At 31.3% G+C, this 24,454-nt stretch overlaps 1 protein-coding gene and 1 non-coding gene across 5 annotated transcripts in view; both read right to left on the bottom strand.

Moving 5' to 3' along the window:
- The window catches only part of LOC143195929 (uncharacterized), a 351,357-nt gene that overhangs the window by 77,200 nt on the left and 249,703 nt on the right, over positions 1 to 24,454 (bottom strand). The gene's annotated exons all lie outside the window — the stretch shown is intronic.
- Positions 5,240 to 5,345, bottom strand: LOC143196784 (U6 spliceosomal RNA). The gene has a single exon (XR_013005846.1). It is a non-coding gene; the product is annotated as a U6 spliceosomal RNA (small nuclear RNA).

Raw genomic sequence — 24,454 nt, 5'->3', positions numbered from 1 at the left:
TTCTCGGAATCATTAAATATGTATATGGTAAGGAATCATTAGCTTCCTTGGCATCTACATAAGCATTGCAAGCATTTATCAAGCTTCTCTAGACTTACAAGCAAGAACTGTTATAATACGTGGAAAGAAGCAGTCTACAATAACATTTTCGGTTTGGACAAGGCACACTGAAGAAACTGACAAATGGTGAAATCGTGAACAAGCATTAGACAGATTGGAAATTAATAAATTCGTTATTTGCGTGAATAGTAACTCAGAAAGTGACAGTGACAGAATGAAATTTTATGGATGTTGGAAATTATGGTCCAAGGGTGACAATTACTGAGACAGGGTAACGAGAGGGTACACAACTAAAGATATAGAACTATATTATTATATATTATTATATAGTATAATTAATATAGAACAACTGAAAAAATCGCATTGTAGAGTGTGATAGATTTGTGTGTAATTATTCAGTAAATATATGAGCATTCGGTTACAATATATGAGAAAATAATTAATACTAACTATTTTGCAGTCAGTTATTGCAAATATATTAAGGAGTATGCAGCGATTAATTTTAACAAGAAAAGTATACACAGGTAGTAACAGAGGAATGAAGAAATACAGTGATATCAAAATGACTTGACAAATAAACACTGGAACGCAGAAAACAAAAACTAAATGTCAAAAAGTAAATATGCTCTCAAATGAAAGTAAAATATTACTTAATTTATACTTAAGATTACTTGGGTATACAATTATAATAAGTGAATTAGACTTCCAGGGGATACCGCTACATAAAAAACGCGCTTAAAACTCTACCTCATAGGCGGTGTGAAAAAGAGTTCACTGTTAGTATAATGAAATACAACCCTAACCTTGTCAAAACATAGAGAACGCAGAAAAACACTCTGCCTGGACATCGACTATGGATTAGTGATGATGCAAGCGTTAACCAACAGCCAAAACCCAGAGCAAATAATTAATAAAACCTGCAAGCATTAGATATTGTTTTGATAACTCTTAAGCAGCCATAAACTCGGCCTACTGGAAAATAATTCTAGCAAAATCGCGATTTAGGTAAAATGTTTAATCTAGTCTCAATAAACAAATCTTTAACCATTTTATACAGTCCGCAGTTTATTTTACCTGCTACCTGCTACGTTTGAAATAAACATCTCTTGGTTACGTGTACTGGATAGGCAAAATTTCCCAGATATTAGACGTACATTAAACAATAAATTTCGACGTTTACCGTGTTTTTAATAAAAACCGCAACGTCGAGGATATATCAAGTTAATTTAAAAGATGCGTACCAAATGGATTTTTCTAAAATAAACCGTTATGATTTAGTGTTTTTTATGGAACAGGCAGGGGTATTTATTATGTTTGATTTATAATCTTGAGCTGATGGGATGCGAAAAATTGAAACCAGGATCCTTGCCAACGCACGATAACGTGGACGTCGTTACGCCCAGAGCAGACTTTGTGTCCCCAGACATTTATTTTTACTTTTAAGTAATTGTTTTTTCTGTCTGTGATGGGAGAGGACTTTGTTCAATCGTAATAAATCCGTCGAAATTGCGAAGTATTTTACATTTGCTGTCGACGAGTAGCTAAATGGACGTGTCTGTTGCAAAGAGCCTTTGTATAAACTGTAAGATTTGAACTGTCCTAAAAACCTATTTCGTTGCCAATATATTAGGTGCACTTTAAAATGGTATCAAAATATATTTCATCATTCTGTACAAGTTTTCACCACTTTTCTGACAACGTAGCAATACTGTGTCGAAAGAAACCAGGTGCCAGCCAAGAACAAGCGGTAATCAGAAGGTACTAGTCTCTTCCAGTTCCAGAAAATTAATAAAAATTCAACAAGAAGAATAAGAAGAATGTTTAGAAAACTAAGTTTTCATCAGACACTGAAGAAAATGATTATTTTGTCTAGAGTCCACTAAGTTCTGTACAGGATACACTGAGCTGGTTGAAGAAAATGGCATTAGATATACCTCACATTAAAGGCATATCTAGTGTGAATGATATTTAGGTTTGATGAATGTAACTCTGCCAGTGACTAAATTAAGTTACTTTTTTTCAAGTTTAAGTTTTGGTTTTATCTCTATGAAGAGCCCTACAAATTTTGTTATGTTTTTGTTCCGATATTTGATGTGTTTTAATGTATAAAGGTCTATATAACCCATGGGATAAAGTGATTGCATTAGGTGGTTCAATAGACATCAATTAGGAGGTACAATGAGCCATATTCATTTTTTGATTATAAAGTGAATTTAATCTAGTAAATAAAATACTTGCTGAAATATTTTATCCCAATATGTGGCAAAATAAATAAACAACTTATGTAAGAATAACTCTTATCTATTTTTCCCATTAAATGGACCCTACGCTGATTTGAACAAAATCCCGATCAAGTGACCCAATTGTTAAGTGTTTATTTCTACAAGGAAACTAGTAAAACCGCCTATATCTTTACTTAATCAAACTGCATTCTTTGTTTCGGAATATTTCTTTAAATGTATCTTTGCCGACACCGACCGACTTTCAAAATTATTTTTTTATTCACACTGTGCACTTCCAAGGTGGTCCCATTGGAACTAAGTCAGGATCTGATGGGAGAAGGGGGGAAAATCAATAGAAACCCTCAAAATAATCAGATGTGTGTGTATGTTATTGCTGAGCTGATCCGAAAATCGGCAGTGGTTCAGTGCAAAAGCCATTCAGTTTGCTTTTGAAGCACTAACTATAGCATATAAGATTTCGTAGAAATATAGTAAACAACTGTTTATATAGTGTAATGGTTAACGAGTTCAGCTACCAGATGGAGATAGTGGGTTCAATTCCCAGCGGGGGCAATAACTTTTTGTTCTAGTTTACTTAGAACATTTGTCAAATCACCTAGGCTAGGTAGCGGACCCCGGGGTCCGAAGCGCTCCTTATTTTCAATCATTGTTTCTTGTTATAATTGTACCGATTGTAATATTTAATAAAATAACTGCGTAATTTATTGAGTAAATATCTAATACTAAAATGAGAAAAATAAAATATATTAAATGAAAAAATTAAACCGACTTCAAAAAATAAATAAGGAACTCACTAAAAAGTGAAAAATAATGAAACCTAGATTCCTAAGAGAAAAGAAAACGTTTTAAAATCAAATAAACAAAAACCTTATTTAACCTATCCACTACACGTATTTTATATTCTACTATATACACACAATTTAGCTTAATACCTACATAATTATATTTATCTATTTGCAATATTATTTTAACTACTACTAACTGATCAGTTTGAAGTCAGTGTCGAGCCCAAACAATACAGATATTATAATATAATTTTGTGAACATAAAATTAAATTAGGAACAAAACAAATCTAATTTGTTACTTGGCACCGACGTGTTCAGTTAGTAGTAGTTAAAATAACATTGTAAATAGATAATAGGTAAGAAGTCGGTTCAGTTATTTTGTTAAAATTATTTTTCTATATCATAGTTGGATCGCCTGAAATTTAAGCATCTAGACAATGTACGCTATTAAAAGAAAAATAACCAGAGCCCACATTTAACTATAATAATCTGGACGCAGGATAGATGACGATCATTTTTATAAAAAGCGCGACAAATATTTATCCGCGCGCGAAAATCAGGAACATTCGCTGGAAAATGTACCGTCTGGGTTTGTCTCCAAATTCGCCTACATAGAAATTGGTTAGTTGGTTTGAATTGGTTTGGACCGCATTGCTCTATCTGAAAATAGCTATTCGTATGAGTATTTTAAAAATTCGTTATTACTATTCCTGCAATTACATCGTCCGTTTTAATTTATGTCTCTGGTATTATGTTGATCGTTGGGAACGATCATTCTGTAATTTACAAACACAATAATTATAGTCGTCAACTGTTGACTGTTTTGTGAATTTTATTTTAAATCCTCAAAATATCCGCAAATTTATGTCATTATAAAACAATTTATTTTCAGTGTTCGAAACCAAACTGATATCAAAACAAACATGACATGTTTACGTATATTGAACAGACCCAAATCTAAATATTAAGCTATGGAAATACATAGGATTTTTGGTTCTACTAATAGATGGTTATCTGTGGTAATACCACTGGCGGCTGTTGCATAAGCGCTGCAGTGCTGCAGAGCTCCCAAAAAAAACTAAAGAAACTCCCAAAAAATAACTAAAAAAACTAAAATATTTTCTATTACTAAACAAAACGCAAATCTCACTAATATTCGTGAATTCTTGTTAAAATAAGTGATAAAAAATATAAAGGACGTGCGAGCCATGGAAGTAACGTGGACCAGTAGAAAACCTACCGTCGGTAGGCTACCAATTCAAGCTATTGGTATTATTTATCTGGGCCACACGATCGTGCTCTGCGAGTTCCTTTAAACACCCGCGCATCACTCCATCTACCATCGTGTCCGTCCAAACAACTTCTGTTACAGTATGCGTGAAGTTTGTCACGTAAAAATAATTGAGAAATTAAACTAATTCTTAAAAATCATATAATGTTGTCAAGGAAAACAACAATCTTATGGCAATTCTTCAAAAAAGCTACCACTGACGTTTCGCTAAAAATCGACGAATCGACAGAACTGAAACAAAATTTGAAGAAAGAAGGAGCCCATTTTCCCTCTCTTCCACCATTCTTTCATATATATGGAAAAGATCATCATCATGATCATTTAGACAAGACTTTTTTTGAGACAAGACCCGTTAGCATCAAGAATTTTTTAGTACAAAAACAAATTATCCAAAATAAATCAGTCTCTTTTTATAGGTGGAATAACTTTTTTTTTGGTATATAAGTATATAAATAAATGTAAATAATTGATAGATATATCACACTAGAGGTAAACAATTTATGAAACGAAGGTTTTTGAACACAAAAACTATTAAGTTACTTTTAAAACTGATTTATTCAAGAAAAGAAGAAGCGACTTGTTGAACGGCGATATAAAGCGAAAATGAGGATTTTTGTCTATTAGAAAACAGACCAAACCCATCTCCCCCGTATCTAGGAGAAGCCAGTAACGTATATTCTGGTCAGCTATACTCATATCTTCCATTATTCTTACAGAATACTATTTTTAAATAAGTCTTAAGGCAATAAGTTATCTTTAAGGTTAAGGCATTCATCTAGATAATTGCCAATATTCAGACACCTAAATTAACCCAATTTTCATCACGTATAGAGACTGGTCTGTATATTAACAAGTTTTTAAAAATGCGGGACGCTTTCGCATGTCATCCTTGTACAGGGACCATTCCTATCTGCTCTGTAGAGTTTCAGTTGTAATATATGTGCACTTTCGAAGCGATTAAAGACAAAATCCAACCATCACGTGATATTGAAGGCAATATTGTATAATAATGTTCCTAAATAAAGCGTTTATTCGCAGTGGAAATATATCCAAAGTGAGATTCTGACATATTTCTTATTAATTGTATAAACTATTCTAAGCGCATATATGCAATAAAACGGTATTTCGCTAGAACACCTACTTGGTTTGAATGGGTGCGTTATTTCTTGCTGTGTGTCTTCAATTTACATTATAATTAATTCATAATATACAAATATATATTCAGTGTACGTTAAAAAGCTATTTATAGTTTATATTAACCAAAATTTTCCGTAATTATATCACCGAAATAGAGACGTACCTGAATAAAATATAAATCGATAATGGTATAGATTTATAATTAGCTGTGGCTTGAATATAATATGATGAGATGATGCGTAGTTTCTTGTTAATTAAATATAAATATTAATAAAGAAAAAGGATTCTGTGAACTACACTATAGCAAATTCCGTGGACAAATTAATTGAATTAATTTGCCGCGTTTTTTTTATTATAAATTTGCTACAGCTACTTTGAGTTTCTAATTGTTGACATTTCGTCAAGTAGGTTAACCTTGCCATAGGATATAATTCAACTTAATGTTTTTAGAACAATTAAGTCAATTGACCATTTCAGTTTTGTAGTGTATCTGTTTGTGACTGCTGACCATTCTCTTATCAATACCAATGTGTATTAGATATATCTCTTAAGGCGTAATTAGTTGTATCGATTCAGGATTTTGTTTTGAATAGATAACTTATAGTTAAAGTACTAAGTTTACTTACTAAAACTATAAGTACTCAAATTCAAATTTCTTTGGCATTCTATGTGGACTATAAGCACACAGATTAAATCCGAACTATTTTCGTTTTCTTCATTTAAATTAGATTCTTACTTAGTTCGAGGTGAATGTTAATAAGTAACGTAACAAGAGCATTTGGTTCTGTTAATTATAGTGTTGGCTGTTTTTGAGATTAATATTGATAGGTTGTATTGATTATTTCTTCAATATTTTTTTGAAGAAGTTTAAACAATGGCCAACATTATTAAGAGATTAAACTATCAAAAATATTTTATATCACATAAGACATTCTGTCCACGTTAGTTTTGCATTGCGGCGAAATAATAAAAATTTAATTATATCATTCAATAGATGCCCTATTCCTCAAGCAGAATCAGCTAAATACCTTGGAATCCATCTTGACGGTAGACTAAATTGGAACCACCACGTTAGACAAAAAGCAAAACACATTAGAAACAAAATAAAACAACTATACTGGTTAGTCGGAAGATACTTTCAATTTGATCTAAAATCAAAGAGGTTGATCTATAAGGCAATTATAAAGCCAATTGGGACTTAAGGAGTGTAAATATTGGGGTGCACTAAAAATTTAAATCAACTAGTCATACAACGCTGTCAAAATAAGGTTCTTCGATTGATTACCAATGCCTATCGCTACGTAACCAACGAAGAACTGCACGATGATCTGGAAATCAAATGGATTTGCGAAGTTATCCGAAATTTCTCCTTGAAACACGAAAGAAGATAACTAAATCATACTAACGTGGAAGCAATACAACTGCTGGACAGCGCGTCGTATACAACGCTGTCAAAACAAGGTTTTTTGATTGATTACCAATACCTATCGCTACGTAGTCAACGAAGAACTGCACAATGATCTTGAAATCAAATGGAATGGACAGCGCGTAGGATGTCAGGAGACAGAAGCGAACAAAACCATACTAACTTATATAAAGTGTATACCTTTAGTGTAAACTATAGCTATAAGTTATTATAATTTTATTATTGAGGAATAATATATTGATGTATTTTCTCGCATTCGTCTTGCTTGTGAATTAATCCAAGTACAAATGAAAAGTAGTAATAAATTAATATATAATTAAGATTGTATTCTAATACAGATGTTATAAAAAATATATCATGTAAGAAATAGTGTCATTAAGATGACCCTCACTTTGGTTTAACCATATACAATATACATTACAATATAGAATATAGAATCTGTATTTTAAAAAATACCTAAGGAACGAAATGGAAAGAATGATTTAATCAACACATATGCACTATACCAAACCTAAATTGTTTATCATTTGACACGCGCTTGAAGTAGTCTAAACTATGCGAATCGGACGCACATGCGGCAAAAGCTTATACGCAATGACATTGATTGTTTTTTTCGCTCTATCCGTACATTCGATGTTTTATAAAAGGACTATTTTTAGGCGCAAACTGGATGGCACCCAGATAAAATTATGTTTGAGACAGACTACGCGTATATCTCGTAAAGTATTTATAGTCTTCCACTCGACAGGATGGGATTCCTCAGGAAGGAGATCCAAGAGACCCACTGCTATTCCTATGAGAGCTATATACAAAATTTTAGAATAAATTTTATCTTGATCGTGAGATCAAATTTAATTACTCACAAACAATTAATCAGTAAGATATTATTAAGTATATTATGATTTAATCATAAAGAATGTTTAATATGATGGCATTATTAAAACTTAAAACTTGAAAAAGAAACGCTTATACATTATTAGGAACTAATTCTACAAGGTACCTGAAATGAAAATCCTGTCAATCAGTAGCCTGGCACTTGGAAATTTAATCCCTATAAAAGTTGACGGCGACTGCAGGTAAAATATACAACGTATTCGGCATCAAACATTCCTCTCTTTTGAATATAGGTCAAGAGTAGGAACTGGTTTAACACAAAAAAAATCCGAGTACTAAGATCATCTAAAATTAGTAAAACCACTAGAAAACCTTTCGAATTAGCCTGTTCATGCCAATCAAAACATATCAATTCGCAAATGCCCTTTAAAAAGTGATTTTTTAATTGATGACAGTCAAATCATTTACTACTATCTTATTTTCGACACATACTTAAGAATATGAAATACAGGCACCAACTCTCTCCCAGAACTCCCTCGTTCACTTAACACACGAGCAATTACCGGCCCTTTTTTTCTCGAAGATGAATCATATAAATTGCATTAAACGTTATTTAAAAAAAAATTATAAAGTGTGTACTTTAATTACTAATAATCGCTAGACAGCTTATACGTCGACTTCGAAAAAGAAGGAGGTTCTATGTTCGACTGTATATATATATATATATATATATATATATATATATATATATATATTTAATGTACGCCGATTTCTCCGTCAATTATGGGCCGATTTTAAAAATTCTTTTTCGGAAGAGTGCACTTCCGAGGTGGACCCATTGGAACCAAGTCAGCATCTGTGAGAGAAAGCGGGAGAAATCGAGGGAAACTATCAAAATTCAAAGGCACGTATAAAGTTTTCATATTTGTGTATAATGTTATTGCTGAGCTAATGTGCCGGAAAATCGGAAGTCGTTCAGTACAAATGCCATTCTTGGTTCTTGAAGCACTAACCATATCATATGAGAACTCGTAGAAATATTGTAAGCAACTGCTTCCATGGTGTAACGGTTAGAGCGTTCAGCTCATACGCGTGATCATATAAGTGATCAGTTAGTGGTAGTTAAAATAATATTGTAAATAGATAAATAAGTTTAGGTGGGTATTAAGCTAAATTGTGTGTATATAGTAGAATATAAAATTCGTGTAGTAGATAGGTTAAATAAGGTTTCTGTTTATTTTTATTTAGTTATTACAACGATTTTTATGTACATATTTTATTTTAGAACGTTCTCTTTTTTGTGTTAAAAATCTAAGTTTGATAATTTTTTAACATACTACTAATGCACATAACTATAATCACCATGATATAACCGCAACAAATTAATTATACTAATCTAAGTTTTAATGATATATGCACTAGAAAACATATTTTATTGTAAATTCTCGATGTATTTTTACCATAACTCCTCATTTGATTATATTTCACCTGAATTATGGAAACAACGCCCACAAAAACCAATTGTTATATTGACATACATTTTTAATACCAATTTGAGACTAAAGCATGTTACACAAGATATTTAAGATGGCACCAATAATGGTAAAACCTGTTGGAGTCATATATTTTCAAAGTTTCGCATGAAGGGATACTCTCAATAAGTTAAGATTGGTTGTAAGAATATATTTTTATCCTATTATTTTAAAAGTAATTTAAACCAATCATTTATTGATGCATATTGTTTATTCCAACCGAATAAACAAAACAAATTTGTATTCATTAGTTAAATTAAACTATGACATGAGGCCTAACTCGCCGTCGTCGTAGACTAAAATACTTAACGACTAATAAATGACCAGCGTTAAGTGAAGAACTTAATCGTGAATAGTTGGATATTTATAGTTGCAGACTAAATAGTACTAGGTCTGTGATATCGAATCTATTTCCAGCAGCTGAAGAAGGGTTTCTAAAATAGTATTTTTAGTTTGCGGTGACACAAATGGAAATTCTGATGAAGACTCGAGCTCTCCTATACAGCCAGTTTCTATTAACTGATTCATCGGTTCGTAAAATTATAATGATAGTCTGGGAGTGAGAAAGTTCACTACAATTTCCTTAAAATTCAACAATTTAATTACAAACACTTGTTTGACTGATACAAACCTGTGATCTCATCAGCAATCACTTTATGACATAAAAAGAAATATAAACAATCATAATTATCGTAACATTTTGATAAATTCAATTTCCTTAAATCGCATACCTTAGTGTTATTTGTTAATCAATAAACATTAAACAAAAATTAATTAATACACAATAATAATAATAATATGTGATTGGATATTATATATCAACTAAAGAAAGACATTATTAAACTAGTTATATTTGTTGAATGTTGTTTGTGTCGATGCTAGTATTTATTTTTTGTTTATTATTTGCCACACTTATTGTACAATACTATATAAAACGTTTTTAAATGTAATTAAAGTATTATTTTTTCCGTCCATACTATTGTTTACTAATAATAATCATGTAGAAGTTAAAAAAATGCATGTTATAATTTAATATATCTTCGAAATGTATCTTTTTGTGTTAATTAATGTTTATAAAATTATGTAATTGTTGCTAGTTGCCACGCTTATTAGAATAGACTAAGCTTGCGTCTGTCATTGTTATTAATTGCTTATTATTTACGAAAACTGAACAATATGGAAAGGTTAAATAGAATAATTTAGAATTTAAACGAAGGTATAATAGGTTGTGAAATTATTTTGCATAAAGTTCAATACACTTATTAAAACCAACGTCCAATTCCATCCTTAACATATCACCTTTTTTATTTTTTATTTATAGTGACTTAAATCTAGGTACTTGCCTAGAAAGACCCTTACTTAGTTTTTCTTACAATAACCCTTACTTTGACTACGCTTTGACTCTTGGAAGACGCATTCAAGTTGTTGTTCGTTGTTAGCAAAGGTAGTACTCATTGTTTTGTGTGTTTGAAAAAATGTTGGAACAATGGTGTAGACAAGATGAATAAATATATACAGTAGAAACGGAGAGAATGATAAGTACTTGAAAAAACATTACAATATTCGAGATATGTACACTCCGTTCCCTCAGATTTGACTGATTGACTCAGATTTGATTTCTTAGATAAAACCTGGAAAGAATTTTGAGATTTACAAGAATAATCTCAACTAAAAAGAAGGACTACAAGGCTGACGCTATATGACGTACCAACCTCCCTCTTTTTAATTGTGTAATTTTTTAGAACATATTTATTAGATACGCTTAGTACAATCTTAATTTACAAATTAATTTATTACTTACAGTTCTGTTGTACTTACATTAGCACACAAGAAAGACGAATGCGAAAAAATACATGAATATGTATTCCTCAATTATAAAATTATAATAACTTATAGCTATAGTTTACACTAAAGGTATAACTTTATATAAGTTCGTATGGTTTGGTTCGCTTCAATCCTGCGCGCTGTCCAGCAGTTGTATTGCTTCCACGTTAGTATGATTTAGTAATCTTCTTTCGTGCTACACGGCGAGATCTTCGTTGGTTACGTAGCGATAGGCATTGGTAATCAATCGAAGAACCTTGTTTTGATAGCATTGGATAACCAGTTGATTTGAATTTTTAGTACAACCCCATATTTGCTCCCCATAGGTCCAAATTGGCTTTATGATTGTCTTATAAATCAACCTCTTTGAATTTAGATCAAGTTGAGAGTATCTTCCGACCAACCAGTATAGTTGACTGCCACTTGTACTTTTTTACTGCCCTAGGCAGAGATTGTGTAAATAACAACAAAATGCAGAGTCCTTATCAATTAGTCACTCAATAAACGAGATTTCAATTAGGAAGCCAACAATTAGCTATATGAGTAATCTCGTAAATACCAAGTCCATAATAGTAAAACAAGCTGACACGCTAAATGTTGAATAAAATAATTTACACGTTAGATACAAAAATGATTTAGGATAATTCCTGTTATTGTACTGATTCATACATATACCATCGACTAATTATTTCCTTGTTTTGTTTCAATTGTTCTAGTCTATGTCTACAGAATTTCTGTCGTAATATCCTACTTAGATCTCAGGTATTAAGTCATATTAAATAATAGCGAAATAAACACTGTTGTCGTCAGAACGCTTGTCGCTACGTCATGTACTTGTTGGTAGTAATACAACTAATTTTGAGTCCATAATAGCGTAGTTAACCAAAACAAAAGACTAACTATTAGAACAGACGTTGGTTTTATAACATATAACTATTATGTGCATTGTTTTAATTATGAAAATGAATGCTTTATTTAAAAAAAAACATATTGAAAAATATTAATCACTGTTCCCGCAACAAGTGGTAATTTCAAAACTAATATTTGGTGATAGAAGACTTTCTCATTATTTGAAAATCACTTTGTGGTGTTTCTAAAAGGTCAATTGGAAAGGCCCGACCTGACACATAGATGTCGCTACTAGAATGAAATCCATATGTTTTTTAGTTAGCCCTAACCCTCAAAACATGCATATATAAATTTGACAGTTGTCGGATCATTAGTTTGCGAATTATAGCATTTTGAGTGAAGCAACTTTTGTTATTGTGAAAAAAATGGATGAAAAGTAATTTCACGTGTTGAATGCTTTTTGAAGGAAAAAATAACAGTCGAAGCAAAAATTTGGCTTGATGTCAAGTTTCCGAGCACTGCCCCATGAAAATCAACCATCAAGGATTGGTATGTTAAGTTTAGACGTGGTGAAATAACCACCGAAGACGTTGAAAGTAGTGGACGCCCAAAAGAGGCTATTACCGAGGAAAACATTTTAAAAATCCACAAAATGATTTTGAATGACCGTAAATTGAATTGAATGAAAGTCCAATCGACAGTCATCCGAGTGGTCTGCACACGATGAACCCGCTCCAAAGCGTGGGAAAACGCAACAGTCGGCTGGCAAGGTTATTACGTCTGTATATTGAGATGCGCATGGAATAATTTCCATTGACTACCTTGAAACAGGAAGAACCATCAACAGCGACCATTACATAGCGTTATTGGACCGTTTGAAGGACGAAATCGTCGAAAAACGGCCGCAATTGGAGAAAAAGAATGTGCTGCTTCACCAAAACAAAAATCCATTAATTAGGCTTCGAATTGCTTCCTTATACACCGTATTTTCCAGATGTGGCCCAGCGACTATTTCCTGTTCTCAGATCTTATCAATATTAAGTTATAATCGCTATAATCAGTGCATCACCCTTGAAGCGAATTATGTTGAATAAAAAAACTAATATTGCCAAAAAAATGTATTTTACTATGCTGGCCGGGGACTTTTCAATTGACCTGTTACTTATATAACAGTATTTTATGTAACTAGCAGTTCAAACATATTTATTGTGCTAATAAACTATATGAAACTCTACTCTGTAATATTCCTGGATATCTCAAAGGCGTTTGATTGGGTATAGCATTTGGGACTGATCCACAACATAAGAAAAGTGTTGCCTTGAAAAAAAAATTTATTAGAATTTTGCATGAAGGCACATTTTCAATATTCAATGTAAAGAAAATCGAAACACACTTGTACAATATAAAATCAATATATTGTTCAAATTGGGCCAAAAGAAATAATTTTCCATGATGGTTTGATGTCAGTGACTGGATAATATAAACGACAGGTAAGGTAAAAAATTGAAGAGATGAAGAAACCAAGGTAATTTTAATTGACTGACTAATGTCATTAAGCACAAACCAATATATATTGTTCATTATGGTCCTATGTTATATCAAGAGCTTTGTACATAATATAATGTTTGGTTGATGAAAAATTCCAGATCCACATTAAACTTGGTTTATTGCGTGTTTAATTACTTAATGGAAACTTTTTAACTGGATGTAAAGGAGGTCGTCGTATATGTTATATCTCAGGTTAACTAATTTTAGAATTAGAAATATAACGAAAATATGACCAAAAATTATTTTGAACTTAGAGTATGTAATAACAGTTTGTGTTATTTTATATTGCATTTTTCAGATATAAAGTTATATATGGGTACGAGGTACATTGATTTTAATCTAAAGATATCTCAATTAACTTTTTATTAATTCCTTACTCGTCTTACTTGTATATTAATGCAAGTACAATAGAACAGTAGCAACAATAGAACAGTAGTAATAAGACCCATTGGCCCTTACTTAGCAGTTTTCAGTGTTTTCACCATTTAGTAAACTTCATTGCATCCTAGTTCAGTGTTACACGAGTTGCAGCAGTTTGATTCAAGACTTTATTCTGAAATACTTGTTTCATGGTGACATTACTCCTCACAGAGCATACCCATAACTAAATTCCATAGGTCCATATAGGTATGGATAATTTAAATTTGCATTATTACGGATAATTTCAATCATGTTTGCACCATTTATCTGATACTTCGAATTCATAAAAGTAGTTTTATGATTGCGAAAATACGAAAGAAAAAAGTTAGGAATATCAAGCTTTTATAAGAGTGACGTCACATACAGAACCCATTACTATTCCAGCGTTTTGAGCTAAAAATAGAAGTGTATTATTTAAAAGGTAATTATCCTTTCAAGATAATTACTTTTTACGGAAATAAAATTTATTTTTGGCATGGTATTTGCGTAAAAACATACGTAGGGTGGTTTGTCCGAATCAGTCCTCGTGCCTTTTCAAAGAAATTCCAGATTCTAAAGATTATTCTGCCATTCCAAAGCGAAAAGAAAATGAACCAATTCGTATTTCGCGTGATTTATAATGCGAAAACAAAAGAACAATCCCGTTGGCGATTTTTTGTTAGTTGCATGGTGTGCGGAAAAAGGTCTAGTGAACCTGCTTGACTAGCTAAAATAATGATTTACCTTCAGTATAGTTTATTATGGACAATGATACCACAGTTTTAGAGCCTTGTTGCCAAGCCATTAACGGACTCATGTTTAACAAAAAACAATTTGTGTTAGATATCAATATTTCCATTTAACACTGCAACTAATTGGCGAGTATTGAGTATAAAACATTTTTAACAAAAAAAATTAAACCAACTTCAAAAAAATAAATAAAGAACTCCCATCACAGATACAAGATACAAAAAATGTAAACGAACATTCATGATATTACATAGATGCACACTATTATATTTCTAGCGGTAGTCATGTTACGGTTAGAAAATTAATCAGCTTGTCCAGGTCCTCCAGCCTAAGACACTGGCGCATCGCTTCTCCAAGGTTGAACAATCGTCTCTGCGAGTTATATCTTCGTCATTCGCTTAGTATGTGTTTAATAGACAGTGAGGAACCACATTCGACGTGTGGTCCTTTAATGAGAAACTCATGGGTCAGTTTGCAGTGACCAATTCTGAGACGCAAAAATAAGCTTAAGTTGCGTTTGCTGATGTCAGTGGTGTTAAGGCCCTGATAATACTCTACTAATATTAATTTTCGCCTCCCAAAGCTTGTTGTTTTCTGTTAGATCCCATCTGAGTTGGTCTAGTTGTCTAAAGATTCTAGTAGAGTTATAACAGGTGCTTCATATCTCTACTCCAGAAGAGGAAATTTTCAGCAAGTGATCCCTTCTTCTTGGCTAAGTAACCCGCTCTTTCATTTTCAATGAACTCCGAGTGATAAGGGAGCCACATAAAGGTGATAGTTTTTCCTTTCCAATTTAGAGGTCAGTTCACGGATAAGCACTCCTTAATCGGTTCTCCTTATTCGATTTTATTAATCGGTTCTCTTGCACATTTTATACATGGCAAACAGTTATCGCCGATGTTAATGCTGCCCCCACGTAGTTATTGCTCTTGTTTCAGTTTTCTATTGATTGACTTGGGTGCTGATATTGCTACAGTCAGAATTATCCTTTGGTAGACTCCTCATGCAGTGACCATTTCTGACGCGAGAATAACCTTAACTTGAGTCTTCTGATGTTAGTAGTGTTAAGGCCCTGATAATACTCTTTTTTCACCTCCCAGGGTTGGTCTAGATATCTAAAGATAGTAGTAGAGTGGTGCTTCATATCTCAACTCCAGAAGAGTAACTTTTTCGTAAGTGATCCTTCCTTTTTCTTGGCTAAGTAATCCGCTCTTTCATATTCAATGATCCCAGAGTGAGAAGGAAGTCATAGGATAAAGGTGATGGTTTTGCAGCTTCTTTCCAATTTAGAGGTTAGTTCACGGCTAAGCACTCTTACCGGGTGTAGAGGTAGAGATGGTTATATCTTTGATTAGTGTTTGAATTTGATATAAATGTATTTGAATGACAAAAAAAAAATCGAAATTGATTTTTTCCGAATTTAATATCTAATATATGATCACTATTGATATATTAGCTGTTTACGTAACAGATTGCTTTGTTTTGTTTCCAGTAACTTCATAAAGAAGAGCTTGAAGATAAAAGGCGCGTTAACCCGACGTAAACAAAGCGCTTTTGCTAATGTGCGATATTATTTAATTTGCCTAATGGCTGTTCCTCGTAAGTACATGATCCAACCACAATATCAGCAAAACGTAAACCGCAAGATTCCGCTAAAATTTCGCATAGTAACCGAACCGATCTATTAACCCACATATTTTACGATTCTTTGCAGTAATCATAGGCCAAATGTACCGAAACATAATCGAAAGCCGATTTTGTCTCGTTCGAAAAACTCGAAATAGTTTTGTGTTACGAACGGTAAAAATACAAAAAAATTAGTTTTCGAACAGAACATTTTATATTTTATCGATGATAATGTTATTAGCAACACTAGTGCGAAATATCGGTATAAAATGTTTGAAATTTTTACTGACCGGAATTCTAACGTAATTATTTCAGAAAATTATGTTTTTTAGTTGTTTTAAGGTGTGATAATCAGTGCATACATTTTTTATAATTTGTTCTATCGCCTTTACTGCCAAGTTAGATATATTAGGTGCGACATCTATTAGTGACAATACGAAGAATAAAGGTAAACAACTGTTAAACAACCTAACCTAAATTAAATTAAACAACCTAACCTAAAATAATTCTTGATTAAGGACATAATAGTGTACTTTTTCAGTGTAGTCAAGACCTCCCAATGACATTTCTCGACTATTGTGTTAATTAAGTGTATACAAATGTTAATTACCAAACGCTCAAAATTGTATTTTTAACATTCATTATTTTTGTTGTTTTATCTGAAGAATGAAGGTGCTGTTCTGTCTTATACCAACTGTGGTATTTAACGATTTAAAAGTGTTCATTCTGATGTCAATGATTAAGAACGGTCTGGAGAACGGAAAAGATCGAAGACAATAAATTACAAGATTTATTGGGCGAAAACCCACCTTAACCTCTAAAAGAACTCTAAATGAAGCTATTGAATTGCATTGGGGATATAAATTAGGGTCAGTTGGGAAGCAGGTATTTTGCTGCGAATTATTCCATACTCTTACAATCATCTAACAACAAAACTAGAAAGTGGATTCTGCTTAGTTCGATGTGAATTCGGATTAAGAATTTAGAGACTTGATTGATGATGAGATCAGATGAATGAAACAACAAATTTTACTGGATATTTTTCGTAACTTACTTATATAATTCGTAAAAGATGTAATACAGACAAACTGAGCAAAATATAAACTACTAATTGTATATATTCGTTAATAGTTCCAAATTATACAGTCATTTGTTTTGATACAGTAGTTGCTCGGTGCCAGAAAGGTAAGAAAACTAGTAATGGTAGTAGCAGGAAGAAAAAAGACAGATTGACATTCACTTGGCAGTTATTCTGCAGTTACTCAAAGCATCCCTTGGTATAGTTAAGTGGAGTTCGAGCAAAAATACCGCAAGTGAAGATGTACGTTTATCAGAAGTGGATTGAAGAACTCATTACACAAACATCGCAGTTGCTTAGAGTTGCTGTCAACTGGCCTATGAGATGACACTTGCAGGTTCTGGATGTACAGCCACCAAAGGCGGATTATAGTTGCTCAGTCATGGACTGTTGGAATTTAGAGGCACCAAAACTTGCCAATAATTCAAAAAGTCACTTTTCGTCATAATAAAAGAGTTTTCAAGTAAAGTAAAAGTTTGTTTTTAAACTTTACACCTTTCATAACTTTTATTATCTATAGGTAGGGTTGGGCAGTATTGGAATTACTTGTAATTAAAATACGTAATTGCTATACAATACATATTTGGTATCTGTAGTTAGTATTTCAAATACATTTGAACCTAAATAATTTTATTATTCACCTAATATTTCACTTCAGACTTTCAACGTCAATTAATACATACTTCTCCCACAATATGGAACTGGCTTTAAAATTATATAGCACAGTTTATGTGGAGCAAACCAAATTAAAAGACTTATTTGATAAGTTGGGAAAGACTAACACTTTTTCAGCCATAGAACTGGAATAGTTGGAGAAATTAATTGAACTATTGAAACCAACTGCTATAACTTAAGATTAGATTTACAGCAACAATTGGTGCTATGGCAAACTTATGCCTACTTTAATGCTTGTTAAAAATATATTAGATTAGCTGGATTGCAATTCCAGGCATATCACAACTAAAAGAGAGCTCAGAAAGAGAATTTGATAAGTTTGTAACTGGAATCTGAAATCAATAGAGCCACAAAATGTATTGGTTGCCAGAAAACATCATAAGAGAGCAGAGGCAAATAATTCAAAATCGAGCAATTCATTCCTTAGAGGCTAATTACAATTAAAGACCTACAAATAGAGTTAGAGTTCAGCTTCCTATGCGATAAAAACCACAAGCTTTTAATCGCACGCTATCCAAATATGTGCTCAAGCGAGTTTGTGCTCATCGAGACCTGTAGAAAGATGGTTTTCTCTAGCAGGTTTTATTCATTCCTCAGCATGAGATTACTTGTCTGATAGTACATTTAAAAAGCTAGTGTTCATGAAAATATACTCTTCTTTTCCTAGTTAATAGGATAGATAGTTCTACTCTATTTGCATAACCTGAGAGCTGATTATATTCTCTAATTTATATTTGAAATAAAAATATTTATGTATCTTGAGTTTTATATTTCAAATAGACAACTTAAAAATATTTTGTATTTTGTATTTTAAATACAATCGAGATGTATTCGTACATTATAATATATTATTGTTTTTGTATTGTTTAGGCTCGGTACCGACTTCAAACTCAGTTAGTATTAGTTAACATAATATTGTAAATAGATAAATAAGTTTAGGTAGGTATTAAGCTAAATTGTGTGTATATGGTAGAATTTAAAATACGTGTAGTAGATCAGCTAAATAAGGTTTTTGATTATTGTTATTTAGTTATAATAATTATTAGATAAATATATTATTACAAAGTGTTTTTTTTTGTTAAAAATCTCTAAGTTTGATTATTTTTTAATTTTTACTGATTTCCTTATTTATTTTTTGAAGTCGATTCAATTTTTTTTTGTTAAAAATATTTTGTTCCTCAAACTGAAGTAAAAATTGAAGTCAAATTCAGATATTATCAACGTACTGAAAATATATTGTTCACTTCTTCGACGAAATGACACAAAATGAAAAGTGAGGCTTCAACATGAAGTTGGATACAAATGTAATCGATGCTCTATAATATAACATAACTATCAGCTAATAAATTACTGTGCAAACATAGATAAAATTTACAAAATTATAAAGTTAAATCGAATTCAAATAGATAAATCAGCGATATATTCGAAACGAAAAAAAAATGCTAATGTTACCTTTGGGTTAGTTAAGAAGCGGTTGGGTCCAGACAGCCTTGAGACCATGATCTACGCTAATACGACATTTCTACCTAGAGCAGTGGTTTCGTTCTAGTCGTCATGCCGACAATAGTCCCATTCCCAAAAAACCGTCGGCAAACGATAAAGGACACAAGCGGTTCAAAAACCCAAGAAAAAACCACCGATAGCCGTACGGTTAGAGTTCGCTTATTAGAAATCTAATTTTAGTAGAAAGGTGTGTGCGCCTGTTTATTTTTAACTAGATAAAAAGAATAATTAGATGTAGTGACGCAGATCGTCGATACAATTTTATTGACTATTTTTATCTACCTTAGCAACCGTCATTTATTTATGACCACTTGATTTGATTCACCTTTACATAATGAATATTTTATTATTTTTATATACTAGGATAAGTTTTGACTATTAAAAACTATAAATAATCACTATATTTGCACCTAGTTGAGATATATTATATTCCATATTAAAATCCAAACAAATACAAATAAGAGTAAAATTTGGTTTTGACAAAAGCGTTTGGGTATAACAATATAATCATGATTTAATAAAATATTATTATTTTTTAATTGTTACACATCGTTACTAATCGCTACCGACTAACCTACAATTTGTTTTAACAATAACTCAAGTATTAGGTGTACAAATTATAAAATGTGAAAGGGTTTAGAAAACTAAAACAATTAATTTACTTTAAAAACCTGTTTTACTTTACGGAAAGAAGACATGATTTTTCGAACGGCGATAAAAAGCAACACTGAGGGTGCTTATCTATAAGAAAACAGACCCACCTGCCTCAGTCGTTCAACATTCAGGTAGTTTTTAAACAGATGGCCGGAATTCAGGACTGTATTACATAAAATATATATTAGAGAACCCGTTGGTCCCTAATTACTATCCAAAGTAACAATGTCCACGTATTAATAATGCTTTACTTTTTTTCCTATTAAATACTCTTCACTACACTATTAAATAAAATATATTGATTATTTCAAATGTATATTTTGCTAGAATGTTATCCAAGAGTTGTAATACTTCGGTATTAACATGAGATATACAATATATAATTTATATAATAAATAATTTAATAGTATTTAATATTACTTTTCGCGAAGTATAGATAATTAAGAGTTTCTTCCAATTAACCAATATGTTACTTGTATTTTAACTCTTATACCTTTCATTTCATTTTAATGTTCTCATAAAATGTGTGTAAAATAGGTACTAGTATCAACACATTTCTTTGGGGTACACCTGTTTTACCTTCTAGCGCAGTAGGCTTCCTCTTGTATGGCCCTAAACATTCTGGCTGAAATTTAAGGGTTTAAGGGTTCAGAGTGTTCTTTTGGTCCCACATGCCAAACCTTGTCGAAAACTTGAGTTGTTTGATATTTGGATGCTACTATTTTTTAAATCCCAAATTGGACGCTTTGAAAACGCACAACTTTTTTATTTATATAAATTTGTTATTACCTCTTACGTCTTATAAACTCTTTTGAGATACCTTGAATATTGTTTTATATCCCTTTCAAAATAGACTTGCATTCTAAAAAATAAATGAAATAAACTCTTCAGATAAGTAGGTCTGTACTTATTAGGTGTCACTTACTACGTAAGCAACACAACACAATACACGAGTGTAGTTGGGTTCGCTGAAATCTTCTGATTTCCTGAGTATTTTCCAATAGCTTTATTGTTTCCACGTTGTTGTGATTTAGTAAGCTGTTTAATGTTTGAGGGCAAAGTTTTGGATAAGTTCATAAATCCATTTGATTCTCAGATCATCGTGCAGATAATTACTCGAAGAACTTTGCTTTTTAACTGCATTGGATTATTAGTTGGTTTGATGTTTTGAGTGCAACCCCATATTTCCACTTTTACTGTTAACTGTTATAAGTCTTAAGATCACAGAATTTTAATATATAATCTTATAAGCTTCGTACTTCTTTACGATCATCTCGATTTTATATTAATACAACTTTACTATATATAATTTTACGAATATATATGGCACTCTATATAGGAAACTTGTTGGCCTAATAAAGAACGGAAAATAATCGTTCAGACAAAAAGTCTTTGTGGGTTAAAAACCCTTACCGCCGTTGGGTACCTCTAAGTTCTGTGACCTCCAAAACAGTATCACCTTGTCCAGGTTCGAAAACCCGGGTCAGATTACCGACGTTGCCGCTTAACCATTTTTTCCCAGATCTCGGGTATCGACGACCTAAAAGCACGAAACAAGGACGTATGGCTTTTTTAAACCGCGGTGTGATCTTTTGTGTATTTTGTTATGCAAGAATTTTAAGTTCGACGTTTTATTTAAGTTAAATAACGATTTCCTCTTGTTTTTAAACATACATATTTTACACTGACTTTTGACGTTTGACTGATCACGACGCATTCACCATTTTCTCACATAGCTTTCATAGCTGAAAAATCGAAATCTGGTGTAACAATAGATTGAAAATGGCAGTAATAAAATGAATCATTCTTACTTAATAAAAAAATTAATGGAAGAGCCAATGACATGACTGATGATGCTTTAACAAATAATGATCGAAAGCAAAGGTAAAATAGCAATTCATGGGAGATAAAATTCAAATATATGTCCATGGTTTATTGAGTATATTTTTTAAATACATTTTGACAAGAAAGATGTACACAGGTAGTAATATAAGAAAAAACAAGGAGAATGACATACATATCGAAATATACCTCATATAAGTTTGATATCTATGGAGCAAGCGGCATCACGGAAACATAAATTGGCACACAGAAAACACAATATATTATTACTTCATCCTTTTTCTAACTTATCGGTAGAAATTAAGAACTGATTCTTCTTTTCAATAGACAACTAAATTATACTTACAGTGAGAAACTGTTAAAATAATTTCTGATAGAAAGAAATGCACATTTGCAATTTCAACCAATTTTAACTTCAGGATAATTAATAGTGATGGATGGAAAAAATGCAAAATTTTGATATCTCTCCGATATAGATAAAACTCTCAAAGTATATGTATTTTGGGGTGAAAGAAGCTAATATCCATGTTAAATTGCCTTAAAATTTATAATTTTTAAGATATGTCACATAAACAGATATTTTCATATTTTTCGAAAATATATTTTTCATTGTATAATTTCAAAACTAAGGGCTTCATAATATTTATTATACTACCATTCGATTCAGCATAAAATTCTTAACAACTCCTGTAATTTTCGTTAACCAGAAAGTATCTGAACGGAAATGGCAGCAATAATCTTGAAAATGGCAAAAATTCGCAAATTTTCATGACTATATACATGGAAAAAATGTAAAATTTTGATATCTCTCCGATAAAGATAAAACTCTCAAAATAGATGTATTTTGGGGTGAAAGAAGCGAATATCCATGTTAAATTGCCGTAAAATTTACAATTTTTAAGATATGTCACATAAACAGATATTTTCATATTTTTCGAAAATATATTTTTCATTGTATAATTTTAAAACTAAGGGTTTCATAATATTTATTATACTACCATTCGATTCAGCATAAAATTCTTAACGACTCCTGTAATTTTCGTTAACCAGAAAATATCTGAACGGAAATGGCAGCAATAATCTTGAAAATGGCAAAAATTCGCAAATTTTCATGACTATATACATGGAAAAAATGTAAAATTTTGATATCTCTCCGATAAAGATAAAACTCTCAAAATATATGTATTTTGGGGTGAAAGAAGCGAATATCCATGTTAAATTGCCTTAAAATTTATAATTTTTAAGATATGTCACATAAACAGATATTTTCATATTTTTCGAAAATATATTTTTCATTGTATAATTTTAAATCCAAATTTTATTATTGATAAACATACCTCACAAGAACGAGTGGAAATAGTGACAATATTTATTGCCACTCTATAATAAATCCAATAATATATATATATATATATATATATATATATATATATATATATATATATATATATATATATATATATATATATATATATATATATATATATATATATATATATATTATAAAATCAAGATTCAATTTGATCGGCGAATTCCCAGCTATTTTATTGTTATTTGCTGTGAATTAATTTTAAAGTGATATATTTCAATCCCATCTACCGAAAAAAAATCTTTTGAATAAATGAAACTTCATATTTCAGCGATTTTAGGCGGGTTTTCACATATTTTGCACAAAATCGTTATTGTTGATTTTTTTGTTTTATTTCACTATCTGTAATTAGCTAGTGTTCTCTTTGTTTGTGTCTAGCAAGCGTTACTCAATTGAGTATGTTCACTGCAAGTTTTACAGCAGATTTTTGTTAACATCTTACTTCGTAGTAAACATATTTCTGCATTAAAATTTTTTCAAAGATGTTTTACCGATAAATTGAGAAAAATGTCATGTTTCCGGACGAATATATGTTATTTATTTCCCATCCGTCGTTATTTTTTCAATATCTCAATATTATTATATCAATTTTGGATAATAATTCGTCATATTTCAGTCATCATTAGCGCCTCTTAATAAAATCTTTCACTTTAATGAAATGATCAACAGTAATACTAACAAGAGAAAAAAACAAACATTCTAAGGAAAATATTTTCTAAAAAACTAGTTAATTATTTGGGTTCTCAAGGATTGTTTACTATTGATAATTGTGAGAGATTAATGATAATTAATGAATATTTAAATCCTGCTAATAATGAACGAGGTAAAATTTAAAAAATCACATAAAAGACTGCTAATTAATTGGTTATGGGCCTCAAGGCTTGTTTTTTTTTTGTTGGTAATTTTGAAGAATTAATAATACAAATTTTAGAACAGCAAACACGGAATACACGGTTACATCATCATTTTGTTAAATCTTCGATAGGTTGTATGAGCATCATGCCATTATGTCTTTGGCGAATAATTAA

The sequence above is a fragment of the Rhynchophorus ferrugineus genome, unplaced genomic scaffold (assembly GCF_030347505.1).
Source record: "Rhynchophorus ferrugineus isolate W39M unplaced genomic scaffold, kcgeb_rfMv2 rfM4, whole genome shotgun sequence".
Lineage (NCBI taxonomy): Eukaryota > Metazoa > Arthropoda > Insecta > Coleoptera > Curculionidae > Rhynchophorus > Rhynchophorus ferrugineus.
The sequence above is the reverse complement of the archived record's forward strand: the minus strand, read 5'-3'. Positions and strand labels throughout refer to the sequence as shown.